The sequence below is a fragment of the Bos javanicus genome, chromosome 29 (genome assembly GCF_032452875.1).
Source record: "Bos javanicus breed banteng chromosome 29, ARS-OSU_banteng_1.0, whole genome shotgun sequence".
Classification (NCBI taxonomy): Eukaryota; Metazoa; Chordata; class Mammalia; order Artiodactyla; family Bovidae; genus Bos; species Bos javanicus.
Window position 1 is genome coordinate 37,814,143 of NC_083896.1, and position 13,164 is coordinate 37,827,306.

General features: G+C 49.2%; 1 long non-coding RNA gene across 1 annotated transcript; it reads left to right on the forward strand.

The window, feature by feature from the left end:
• The first annotated feature begins 1,496 nt into the window (after positions 1-1,496).
• Positions 1,497-5,616, forward strand: LOC133241262 (uncharacterized). Its single transcript, XR_009734572.1, has 2 exons — positions 1,497-2,609; positions 4,823-5,616. It is a non-coding gene; the product is annotated as an uncharacterized LOC133241262 (long non-coding RNA).
• The last annotated feature ends 7,548 nt before the right edge of the window (positions 5,617-13,164 follow it).

Here is a 13,164-nt window from a genome sequence, read left to right on the forward strand (position 1 = left end):
AAAAATTCAGAGGAAGAGACCTAACCCAGTGATTAAGAGCATGGACCTCAAAGTCAAAGCAGGGCTAGCTCTTCGACTTCAGACAAGGTCACCTCAGTGTCCTCACCTGTGAAACTAACACCAGCCCTGCCTCGTAAGGTGGTGAGAAAATTAAGCGAGATGTCGCCTTGCAAAGAGCTAGGCAAAGTCTGAGCACACGCAGACCATACACAGGAGCTACTGCTTTTATCGACACAGGCAATGTTTATTCACACTATTGCAGGTCAGACCAAGACCTAGAATCCTCTATCGAATATACTCTCAACTGTGGAAAGATAGACTTTAAACATATGCTTTTTTCAAAACTCCAAAAAGACAAAAAGAAGCTATTCCAAACTAACAATGGTCACTTTGGGGAGATGCGGTTATGTGTTTCTTTCCTCTGTTGAAAGCAGCATGAACATACCCTTCTGTGCTTTCCAAAGTTTTTCAGGTGAGCATGCAATCTTTAGAATAATAAATATGCTTTAAAAACAAAAAGCAAAGCTGGAATAAGTGTAACTGGCTGTGCTATAGAGATCAGGTTTAAGCCAGGTGGCCAGGGACACGTAAGTGAAGCATTTGCAGGATGGCCAGAGCCCGAGGGGACCATGAGGATCTCTGGGTGATGAGATTCTGGGGGTGATTTACATTTTTTAATGTATTTTAGGTATCTTCACACAGGGGGTTATTAGCGAGTATTAATTATTCTTTTCTAATCCGAAGAAGGGTAGTTCAGAAAACTAAGCTCTCTGATCCTGGGTTGGGGAGGGAAAGTGGGTCAGACAGAGACAAGCACTACGGGGCTGGGGTTGAGGGTTAGGAGGAGGGCAACACGGCAACCACGGACACCCTGAGAGGGGCTCACTTTGCTGGGTCTGCAAGTGCGGGATCTGGAGGAAGCAGCCCTTACTTGCCTCCTTTCCCCTCGCCCCCCAGGACAGCTGCGAACGCACTGGGGAAACGGTGGCAGGTCACCTGGACTGGAAAGCGGTCCTTTTTTGTTTTCTAAGCTTCCCATAAAACATCAGTGAAGTTTTTCACTATCAGAGGAAATAGGAGGGGAACTTGAGCTTCACCGTTCACATTGCTGACAACAAATCCATCTCATTTCTGTCACAAAGAGATTTTTTCCTCTGAGAACCGGGGAATGGCCATCCCCACCCCCAAAGCGGCGCCTCATCATTGCAAGCCCTCCTAAAGCCCCAGGCCCCAGGCCATACCCCTGGGGAACAAAAGAGAAACATTTAACTTCAAAAAAGTTCAGGATGTAACAGGGAACAAACACCTTCTCCCAGTGTGGGATGGGCCGCTCCTCTCTCTGCTCTGTGCCATTCCCTCTCTTGATTTCCAAGCTCCTCAAACTCCCCAGGGCCTCAGACAAAGCCTGAGAAGTCTCTTTGTCAACCAAAAGGAAGGGACTGCTGGGGCTCAGAGTCAGATCTGCTCGGCCCAGCACACTTCTGAGGCGCTGAATTTAGACTGTTGCTTGAAATGAGTGGGCTGTCGACTGGCGTGTGAGAAGCCACTGGTGATGCAGAGAGAGGCGGAGAAAATGCGGGGGCTTGGGGGTCCGATCACAGGACCTGAGCCAGCTTATCTGTCCACAGGCAACGGCCCTAGAGGGGGACAAGATCCTCAGCTTGTGTTGGTAGCAACATGGCAGGACCTCAACGTGATCACACCAAGTTAAGTAAGGTCAGACAGATACAGACAAATATCACAGGATATCACTTATATGTGGAATCTAAAATATGATGCAAGCGAACTTATCTATAAAACAGAAACGGACTCAGACAAAGAAAACAAAGTTACGGTTGGCAAAGAGGAAAGTGAGGATCAATTTAGGGAGTTTGGGATTAACAGATACATAGTACTGTATTTAAAATAAACAACAGGGACCTACCGTATAGCACAGAGAACTCTATTAAGTATCTTTTAATAAACTGTAATGGAAAAGAATATGAAAAATAATATATGTGTGTGTACAACATTGTAAATTAACTGTACTTCAATTTAAAAAAAAGATGCTGGGTTTGCAGGGTTGCAGAGCAGTCAATGAAATAGCCGATGATGCACGGAAAGTGCTAGTAAATAGGAACTCCCGCCAGCCTTTGTTCTGTTGTTGCCATGGCAACAGAGAAGGCCAGAGAGCTTGGATAACAAGGGGATGAAAAGTCCTGGGACCCAGATTTGAAGTCCCAGACGTCTTCCCACACTGGCCTTATGGTTACCTGACCTGGGGGCCTCAGTCCCCTTCTCTGTACAAAGGGGTTCACATCACCTCCAGCCCCAGCAGCCAGCACCAGGCCAGAAGCTCCTTATGGCAGGACTCGGGAGCCAAGCGAAATGCAGGCAAGCTGTAACCTCTGGCAGAACAGTTGATCACTTGCAGAGCCCAGACAAATAGCACAAAGCCCGGGTCCCCAGGCAGCGGTTTCCTCCGAGGGGGAGAAGGTGCATTTTCTGCAGCAAAGCCCAGCAAACCAACCAAACAAGAGACCACGCTTTCACGCTGCACGGCCTCGTCCAGCCTCTGAGGCTCGAGGGCCTTCTGAGGCAGCATTGAGGCATGGAGACTCAGATTGAAGGTATGTGCCTTCTCCCCAAACAAATGCACAACACACATTGCATCAGGTAGCTCATGGAACCCTGAAGCACAAACTGGACCCCTGGGGCAGGCCGGGCCCCACCTGGGGCTCAGGGTGAACCTAGACAGTGGCCCCCACCATGCGCAGAGGAAACAGAAACCAGGCTGGAGGGGAAGCAGCCTCGGTGAGTTACTAGGCAGGGCCTCCATCCTCAGTTCTGCAGCCTGACCACCCGTTCCTTGACTGGTGTCGTTCTGGCTGCCTCTGAGGTGGCTCATCTCCTCTTTCAGGGCCCCCTTAATCATGGGCAGAACAAAGAGAGGTCCTCAGGCCCTAAAAGTGCCCCTTTTAGATTTACTCATGATCTGGGGTCAGTGAATAACAGGATTCCCCAAAACCAGCTCTTTGAATGCTGGGGAGGGTCCTTGGGCTAAAAGATCCCACTTTCAGAGATGACAGTCCCGTATCCCTCAGCTCCCTGACACCCTGGCCCCAGCATCAGTCTCCAGCCCCAGCATGCAGCCGCACTCTTGAGGGACCCAGGCACTGGAATGACACCCAGTTGACCAGGGGAGCCCTCTTGAGAAATCCTCAAGCATGTTTTCAATCTCCTCTTCCCTCCACCAATCTACTACCAGGACTTGACCTGGAACCTCACAGTTCAACCCGTGGCCATGGTGACTCTACCTTTAGCAGAGCCTGTGGAGGAATGAGCTCTCAGGATTACTGAATTTTAGACTTTCAGCTTTTCTGCCCCAGCTCCTCGTCAGAGAAGGGAAGTCGGAAGGGAGCTCAGAAGAGAAAAGAACATGGAGGGAGATGGGGCAGCCCATACCTCACTGCAGAGTGGAAACCAAGGAGGGCTTCCTGGGGGAGGAAGCCTTGGTCCAGGGCCTGGCTGAGGGTGAGAGCAGGGGCAGGAGCAGCTCCAACTTCCTTCCGCCCCCCTCCCACTCCTTCCTACGCCCCGCCCAGCCCTCACCCTGGGTGCACGGGCCCAGTGTCATGTCAGCACCTTCCTCCGCCCGACTGTCTTATCAAGGACCAGGGCCAGCCCTACACGCTGAGCAGACCAACCTCAGAGGGACACCAAGGGCAGGCCCTGAGCTTGCCCACCTCCCGCGCAGGTCCTGGCCTCCACAGACAAACAGCCCAGGCGAGTGCCAGCGGGTTATGGCTTACAGGCCACGGGGCCACGTTTTACCTTCCAGCTTGTGACAACCTAGCAGAGCGGTGCTGGCACAGAATCAAGGGAACATCACAGTTTGCGTGCTGGTTCTGATAAGTGGATCCAGAGTCTCACAAACACCTTCCCTTCTGGAATATTGGGGACGGGGGAGTGTGTCGGTTCACCCAAAAGCAGGCTTCCTCTAGTAGACAGGCCCAGTGTGGCAAGCGTAGGGGTATCCTGCTGGGCTGACATTCAGGAACCCTGGGTCTTTGTTGGTTCTTTAACCTGCCAAGCGACTAGGGGTGTGTCACTAAAAATGGGGCCAATGTTATCTGTGCTGCCTTCCTCCCCATGGTGGTTAGAGATCAGCTACAACAATGAATGTGAAAGTTCAGCTCTGGGAGGATTGACAGTCAGAGTTGTTATTGATCATGCATAGCCACCACAACCCTCCCCTGGATGTGGAGGGGTGAAGGTAGGGGGAAGCAGGAACCCTCCCCCTGTTTTGCAAATGAAAAAAGTTGAGGCTCAAAGGACAGCAGTTTTCACTCCAAAATGTCAGGAACTGGTTTTGGCTTGAACTCTTTCTCAGAAGGCAGCTGGAATCTCTAGGCTCTTGAGGGTCTCCATGGCCTGGCTAGGCCCCCTGGGTTCACCAGGCAGTCAGAAGGAGGTACAAATAGCCAAGGATTTAGTATCAGGAGACATGAGTTCAGATCCTGGTTGTTGCTTTTTCCCCCTGGGGTGTCGGAGTCACTTCCCTTAGCTTCGGTTTCCTGGTCTATAGCATGGGGGCAGCCCCTCCTACCCCCAACCCCCACATCTGAAGGGGCTGTGAGATGCTGCTGGAAAAAGTGCTTTACAAAGTGTCACGCCGCAAGAGAAGCACTATAGTTGTCCAAACCACTGACCACCCAGGCCACCTCAAGGCTGCTCTGCAATGAGAAAAGCACCTGCCTCTGTAATTGTGGGTTTGTGTGTTTCACACTCTGCCTTGTCTCCAGCTCTTTAGAGAAAGTCCTGTCTACTCTTTTATGTGCAGGCATCTGTGGGTGGCAGCAGAGCTTCAAGAGTAAAAATAAAGTGGACTTTGTACGATGACCCAAAGCCCGTCGTGTAGAATGGATGAATGGACTGTGTTCTCATCACACAATGGAACCCTCCTTATACAGCAACAAAGAACAAACTTCCGCCATAACATAGTAACACCGATGGATTTCCCGAGCATAATGTCGAGTGAAAAAAGCCAGACACAAAAAAGTCCAGACTGTGTGATACCATTTAGATAAAGTTCAAGAACAGACAAAACCAAACTATGATGATAGAAGTCAGGATGGTGGATACCTGGGTGGGGAGGGGTGGATGACAAGGAAGCAGAGGAGGGGGGCTTCTGGGTACTGGTCAGGTTGTGTTTCTTGATCTGGGTGCTGGGGACACGGGCGTGTTCAGTTTGTGAAGTCGCTGAAGCTGTGCATGTGTTTCTGCACTTTTCTGGGTATGTCCTACATTGCCTTCTCCATAGAACAATCTGTAAATTAAGTGTCTGAGTTCAAGTCTGAGCTCTGCCATTCATGAAACTCTTGGCTTCCACTTTCTCCTCTCTCCACTGAAAGATAGGAATATTAATGGTACCTGTCTCTGATGGTCCCAAATGTCAACTGTTTAAATTCCACCTTCCTGGGGCTTCCCTAATGGTCCAGTGATTAAGACACTACACTTCCACTTCAGGGGACATGATTTGATTCCTTGTCTGGGAACTAAGATCCCACATGCTGTGCAATGCAGCCAGTAATAATAATAATAATGATAAACACATTAAATTCCATCTTCCTGATATTTACTTTGTACAAGTATTAATATTTTTCCTTTAAATCAGCTCAACAGTTTAAATAATTTAAAATAATATTTTATGTCATCCTTACAAATTATGGGTTTGGTATGCTAATTATCTGTTTTCTAGAGTATTAAATTAATATAAATTAAAACAAACACATAGTTATTGAGATAAAGATGTTCATCTGTAAGCCACCCCAAATCATCTTCCATATCAGTGATAATGGCATACTCAAATTAAAAAAAAATGATAATGAGTACTTAGAACATGTGGTGCTGTGCAGACGCTCGGTAAGTAGAAACCACTAACACCATCACCGTCACCATCATCACCACATACAGGTCCAATAAATACTTACTTCCAGTTCATCTCAGAGGGTCAAACCAACATGCCCTGCCCTCAGCAGAGCTTAAAGAATTAAGGATGTGGAACCCATTCTGAAACTTGGGGATCTGCTGGAATGCACACCTAGGTGAGGGCTGCACACAGGTCTGGACTGGGTGGGGGCTCCGGGCTACACCCATCCTCCACCCCAGGCCAGGGCTGACTCCTCTCCAGATGCCTCTGCTACCCCGCCCCTTTCGCCAGGCAAAGGCCAAGCACCCCTGGGCCCATCCCCACATTTCACACAGCTTCAGGCTCCTCATCACTGAAACAGGGCCAGTGGCCATGGCTCTTCGGAACCTCCCACCAATGGGTCCAGATCACTAGACAAAGTCATCCTAGGAGAGCTCTGGACACTCAGTAAATAAAGAAAAGTGTGTCGCAGTATTATCTCAAAATTGTCCTCTGAGATTGCCAGGGCACGCTGCCTCAATGAGTTGGAGTGTCCATTCCAGAATAAAAAAAATCCCTGATCCTGGGACTTTGCTGGTGGCCGGGGGGTTAAGGCTCGGCACTCCCACGCAGTGGTACGGGTTTTCTTCCCAGGTCAGGGAACTAAGATCCTGCAGGCCGAACGGTGCGGTCAACAACAAAACAACTCTGAACCTGAGAGTGGTAATAAGCCATTCGGGTTGCCCTTCTCTTTAAGTAAATTCAGCTAATCAACAATCAGATTTATTGGAACTAGATTGGGGTAGGGGTTATTCCATTTTCTAAAAATGTTTTTGGTATTTAGAATGGCCATAACTGTTGATTCAAATAATTTTACTTAAAGGAAATAAAGGTATGAAAAAAGTATTTGTGTAAAAATACTTATCACACATTTATTTTTAATAACAAAAAAATGAGAAAGTAAACAATACAAATGTCCAGTAATAGGAATTAAACAAACATCAGGACTTTTATATATTAGCTATTGAACAGCCATTCAAAAACCATGTTATATAAGTCTATGACATAGGTAGACACTCAAGATATACGTTAAGAGAAAAAAGCAGCTTATAAATACGTCCATATATACATACATTGATGTATGTATCTATCTATAGATGTATATATCTTTCTATGTGTCATATAAATACATACACGTCTTTTATTTATATAATACATATATCATACATGATACTGATTTATAATATTTATAAATTATAATTATAAATATTTTACTTATAATTTCATTTATAATTATAAATAAAAATGTATTCCTTAATATGTTAACAGTGGTCATACTATATGATAAGATTGTGGGTGACTTTATTATTTTTATACTCTACTATACTTGGTTGTTCTCAATAAACATGCATTATTTTTATTATTAAGGAAAATCATATAATAAAAAAGTTATATGTCATATATAATTATACAAACAAATACATGGAACTTTTAAAAAAGGTTTTCTGCGGATCCCTTTTATGTTATTAAATTTATCATAAAATCACAATACACATTTTTTGAAAAATAAAACTAAGCAATACAGAGGTGCATAATAAAAACAAAAACTCAACTCAACCTCACTTTTCCGTTTCTACCAAGTCTTGTCCCCCATAATTCATCTCTGTTATTATTATTTTGATGAATTTCAGCAAAACCTTTTTCTGTGAATGTAGAAACATATCTGGCTATTCAATTCACTCATATTTTTATGCTATGAAAATAAGATGGCAATACACAAATTGTTCTGAAATGTCACTAAGCAGAACGGCTGTCTCTCCAAGTTGGTATGTTGTGATCTGTGTCCTCTCTCTTCACTGTATCATATTCCAGAATAGAGTTGGAGTGAAACCTATTTGCCTTTTGTCCTATTTTTCATTATCCCTCCGTGGCCTAATACCCTTGCATTTATTGATTTGCACACCGAGGAACACATGAGAGCTCTCTAAAAATAACACTGTGTAAGAGCATTTTTTAAAAAAATGTGACTTTTGCCATTTTATCCTTCAAAAAAAGGCTATATTGATTTTTCAGGTTGTTTTCGATGGTATTCTTTAAATAACATCCCAGTCCAGACTGAGGAATCTAAGGGACCATTTGGGATAGGGGGAGACATCCCCAGACACAGAGCCTATAAAAGGCTGAGTCAGTACTGACACCCAACTCCCCCAACTTCTAGACCCTTCTCACCTGTAGTAACATGGTTATTGTGCTAAAAGGACCCGGAAGCCTTTCCCCTCAGCGTGGAAAACCAATCTCACCACCAAAGCAGCAAACTCCTGCTCATTCTTCAGGTGTCAGCTTGGATGTCACTCCCTCCAGGAAGCCTTCCTTGACTTTCCCAGAGATTAGGCTCATGCATAGTCCCGGCTGCCTGTTGGATGGTCTCCCCAACTAGATTGGAAACTCAGTGCTTGGAGGTAGGAAATGGTGTGCTGGTCAGTCTCTTTCCTGTGCTCATGCTCAAAGCCTCCCTGTCATTCATTCATTCATTCAATAAAGAGCTGTGTGCCAGTGCTGGGAGAGAAAGGATGGGTTGGAGAACAAAAGAAAGAAACAGAAACATTTCCAACAAGCACCAGGACTTTAGCAATGCTGAATGTTTCCCTATCAAGCTGGAGACCCTGATGCTCTGAAGCCGACTGTGCTGACGACCCACTTTGCACCTTTCCCACAGGGCACTCAGCCAACCTCACAACATCCATCCAGAGAGGTTCTGCTTTGCCCATTTTCCAGATGGGATATAAGGCTGCAAGAGAGGAGGCTGCGGCCAAGGACACAGAGCAGGGTCTCTCCACCTCCTAGGCTCCCCATCTATTATAATACAGCAAAAGTCCTCAAAGGGCAGAGGAAGCAGCCGCCTGAGAAAAGAGAGAGCGCTGTGCTGACGAGGAGACCTGGGGGCTCAGTCCAGATCTCATTGTTGGTTAGCTGTGTGCCTAGGGAAATTCACCTAACCACTTTGATCTTCAGCTGAAAAACGGGCTCAGTTAACACTTGTCATACTCTGTCTACTAGGTGGCCTCATTTTCTCAATCCAAACCTAAGCCTTCTAGTCGATTAAGTCTAATCTTACAGGAGCAACAAAAGAGAAACTGTGAATGCTGAGTCTTCAAGATGTGTGATTTGCACACGAGCCATGGGCTGTGGGACATTTCTTGCACACCCAGCATGGGGAGGCCTGCAGCAGGTCTGGTGGGATGGCAGTGAAAAAGGCAGGTCAGTTCATTCAAGGGCATCAGGTGAGCCTCCAGGCACATAGCCCTCATAAGGAAACATGAATAAGTCCTGAGAGGCTGGGGTGGATGCGGCCTGAGTTGACCAGCCTCACACTCACCCAGAGGAGCAAGTGCACTAGGATTTATAAGCTCTTCAACTATTTTTGCCTGGAGAATCCCGTGGACAGAAGAACCCAGTGAGCTACGGTCCATGGGGTCACAAAGAGTCAGACACGAATGAAGTGACTTAGCATGTACGCATGCACATGTCATTAAATGATGGAAACTTCCAGAAGCCCTGTAATGCAGGGCTTATCCCTACTCCCAGTCTCAGAAAGGGGAAATGACTTGCCCAAGTTCACACATCAAGTCAAAATGGAAAGTTGGCATCAGGGCCCCCTAAACCCTAGACTCTCCACCCAGAAATGACCATCATATCAACTCTGGTTTCTGGAGCCCTTACCAGGAGCCAGGACTGTGCTATGCTCTTTATATACATTACACGCTTTATCTTCAAACCGTCCCATTTTACAGATGAAGAGTTTAGGTAACTGACTTGAGTCCTTGACTCAAGGTTTCACCACAGGGGTATGAGACCAGTGTCATCAGATGGCAAAACCCAAGTCCCAGATGTGGCTGGGAAAGGTGGGAGGGAGGGTGCCCCGACCTGTCCCTGCAGGTTACATGGCCACCCAGGACTCCAGGAAAGTACACACACTGAGCCACTTTACAGAGCCAGCACACGCCTATCCATGGCAAACTTGGGTTCTCTGCACTCTGCTCCTCCCACAAAGCCCTGGCACCCGACGACACCTTCCCACTAGAGAGAAAGAGTCAAACAGTCCAGGTTCCAGATCAGACAAATCTCCCATCTCCAGCTCCCACGTCGGTGCAGCCTGGGGGCAGGGGTCCTAGAACGGGAGACTGGGGCCTTGGCATCATTCAAATCCCTGGTTTGCAGATAAACCAACAGAGGCACTGAGTGATCCTGTGAAGCAGAGGTGGGACCCCTCCACCACCTCAGTTACCCACCCAGATTCAGAATCAGACCTTTTGCCCCTCCTTCTCCCCACTCCTCGTCCCCTAATAAAGATCTGATTGAACTGGAACAAAGCGGTGGGGGTTGGGGGGGGGCGAGAGGGGAGGGGGGCGGAGGGGCAGTGCACTTCCTGAGGTGGTGGGGAAGGAGAGCTGCTGTTAAGACTGTCTCCACTCCCACCCTCCCGCCTCCACTCCCGGGCCCCAACTCCCCTCCAGGCTGCCAAGAACAGGTTTTCAAGGATTTAGGTCACTGAGTCATTCAACAAACAAATACGTGCGGGGGTTCTTCCCGCCCACCGCGCAGAGCAGAGGCTCCTCCTCTGGCCACCGGGCCATCCCCGGGTCCTCGGGTATCACTCCATAGATTCATCCATTCATTCAACAAGCGCTGAAGTCCTACTATGCACCAGTCACATTTCACTTCATCCTTCGTCTCCTCCCGCTGCCCCTCCCCCTCCCAGCCTTCCGCTCCTCCCCCTTCTCCTCCAAGTCCCCTCGTCCCCTTTGCCCTGGCGAAGAGGGGCAAATCCTGGGGGGCGCTGGGGAGCTCGGGAACTCGGAGGGGCTTGAGGCAGCGCTGGGTGACTGAGGGACAGACACCCGCAGCCCCCGTGGTTACCTGGTGTGGGCCCGGGCAGCGCAGGCAGGCGCTTCTCCCGCGGAGGCCGACGAGGTACTGACACGGCCCTGGGGTGGGGGTTGGGGGGTGATAACCCCCTCCTCACCCCCACCTTCGGCCTCCACCCAGGGCCGGGCGGCCTGGAAAACCCAGCCCCTGCTCAGCCGACTTCCTTTTGTGTCATGGAAAGTACGGGCGCTGGGGACAGGAAACTCCCGCCAGGGACCTGGGGTCTGAGCAGGGACAGCGGGTCTGGAGGCCTGGGAGGGGTGGAAGGGGGGCTGAGCGAGGCGGTGGGCGGCCGGAGGGAGGGGCTGGAGGAGACGGACGGGGGCGTCTATACACGGCGGTGGCTGGGGAGAGGATGGACGCTTTAGGGGTGTGAGGATCCCTTCCACCGGGACGAGGTCAGGCAGCTACCCGAGGTGCTGCGTTGCTTTCAATTTTCCAAAGACTTAACAGAAAAGAGTAAAAACCACACCCTTGTCTGTAATGAAGACTCTGAGATCAAGTAAAAAGCCAAATTTTTGTTTGTTTTCTTTGGGTATATGCGGGGGGAGGGTGGTGGCAAAGGTTGTGGAGTGAGATATACGAGGGTTCAAATCTTAGTTTTAACCTCCTGAGGCCAAGTAGCTTAGCTTCTGAGCCTCAGTTACCTCCTCTGTGAAATGGAAAGCTCCACCCACTCCCCACAGTGGTTGGGAAGATTGAAAGAGGTCACGCCCCTGACATGGGGAGGTGCACAAAAAAATCTCTTTCTCCCTTTTGGGCTGCAGTTGTGTCAACTGAGTGTGGTAATAGGGGCCATGAAGGGCCACTTAATACACACCACTAGTGTGACCTACAAAAGCTTCCTAAACATGGAGTGTTATTTATTTATTTATTTTAGGCCACAGTGGCATTGGGAATCTTACTTCCCCCACCAGGGATCAACTGGAGTCTTTGTAAGGGAGAGGGTGGAGTACTAACCAATGGACTGCCAGGAAATTCACAACATCGTTTTAAGAGAAAAATTATCCAGAGGGTGGGTCCTTGGAATATAAGCAGAGTGGGGTCTGCGTCTCTGGTGCTTCTCCAGGAAAGAATACTGGAGTGGATAGCCATTCCCTTCTCCAGCGGGTCTTCCCAACCCCGGGATCAAACCCAGGTCTTCTGTATTGCAGGCAGATTCTTTACCGTCTGAGCCACCGAGGAAGCCCTTCCAGTGCTTAGCCTAGGGCAATGATTTGTTGCATAAACAAACCCAACTGAAGGAAGGATGAAAAGTCTGGAATTTCCAGTTACAGGACAGGAAGGATGGATAGTGAGGCTGAGGAGGAGGGGGTGCAATAGGGAGAAAACGGTTGCAGTGCTGCAAAAGGGCTGGCTGAGGCCTCCGTGTCACCTCTGGGGAGGTGTGGCGGCACCTCCAAATCCTACGTGAGGTGGTGAGTGTGCCCCTCAATCGCACTTATAACAGGTCTCGATCCCAGACCTCGATCCTTCCCTGTGGGGGATGGATTCAAGCTTCCCAGCAGCCTCCCGGTCCCATGTTAGCAGAGACGGGGCAGTGTTGGATGCCGGGAGCTGAGAAAACCTCAGAACCCAGGGAGGGAGAGGGCCTCCCCGGCAGCCCCACATAGGGTGCTGGGTGGGGGCCGGAGGGGGCGGGTGCTGCGAGGCCCGGCTCCAACTCTTACCTTCCAACTCTTCACACTCGGCTACTGTCACGTCCCTGAACCACTTTGCCCCTGCCTGGCATGGCCCAGATTATGAAAAGCCCCAAGGAGCCGGGGTCTGGGCTCCATCTACCCATCCTGGACTGAGGGACCTGAGCCCAGGCCCCGGAGAGGCTGAGCCCTTCTCCGCATCTGCTTTGCAGAATGCCAGCCAGCCTGCCTTTTCCTCAACAGCCAGAGGGTTATTTCAGCAACACTGACACAGAGATTACACCATCCACACACAGCCTGATGCAAGTCTGGCATCCATGGAGGACCCCTCTCCTGTGCTTTCTCATAAAATGCTACCTGTGGGGATTCACCTCCAATTCCCACCTCATCCCCACAACAGAGATGGAGGGTTGGGTGGGGTTCTTCATCACTGAGTCTGCTGCAAGGACTGGGGCGGTGCCCACCACCTTCCACTCGTGACAGCTAAGGGCTCACTTGGTGATATGTGTCCCCTTTCCCCCTCAATCCCCCCAAGCCTCCTCCCTTCATCCTGGTTTAGGACTGCCCCCACCCCCACCCCGCCCCCAGACCATAGGCACTGCCCCAGGCCTAGGCACCCTGGGTAGGAAGCTGGCAGAGACCAGGACCGCCAATCGAACTGGGACAGATGGTGTTTTACCGAGGAGGAAGTTGACAGTTTCAACTTCA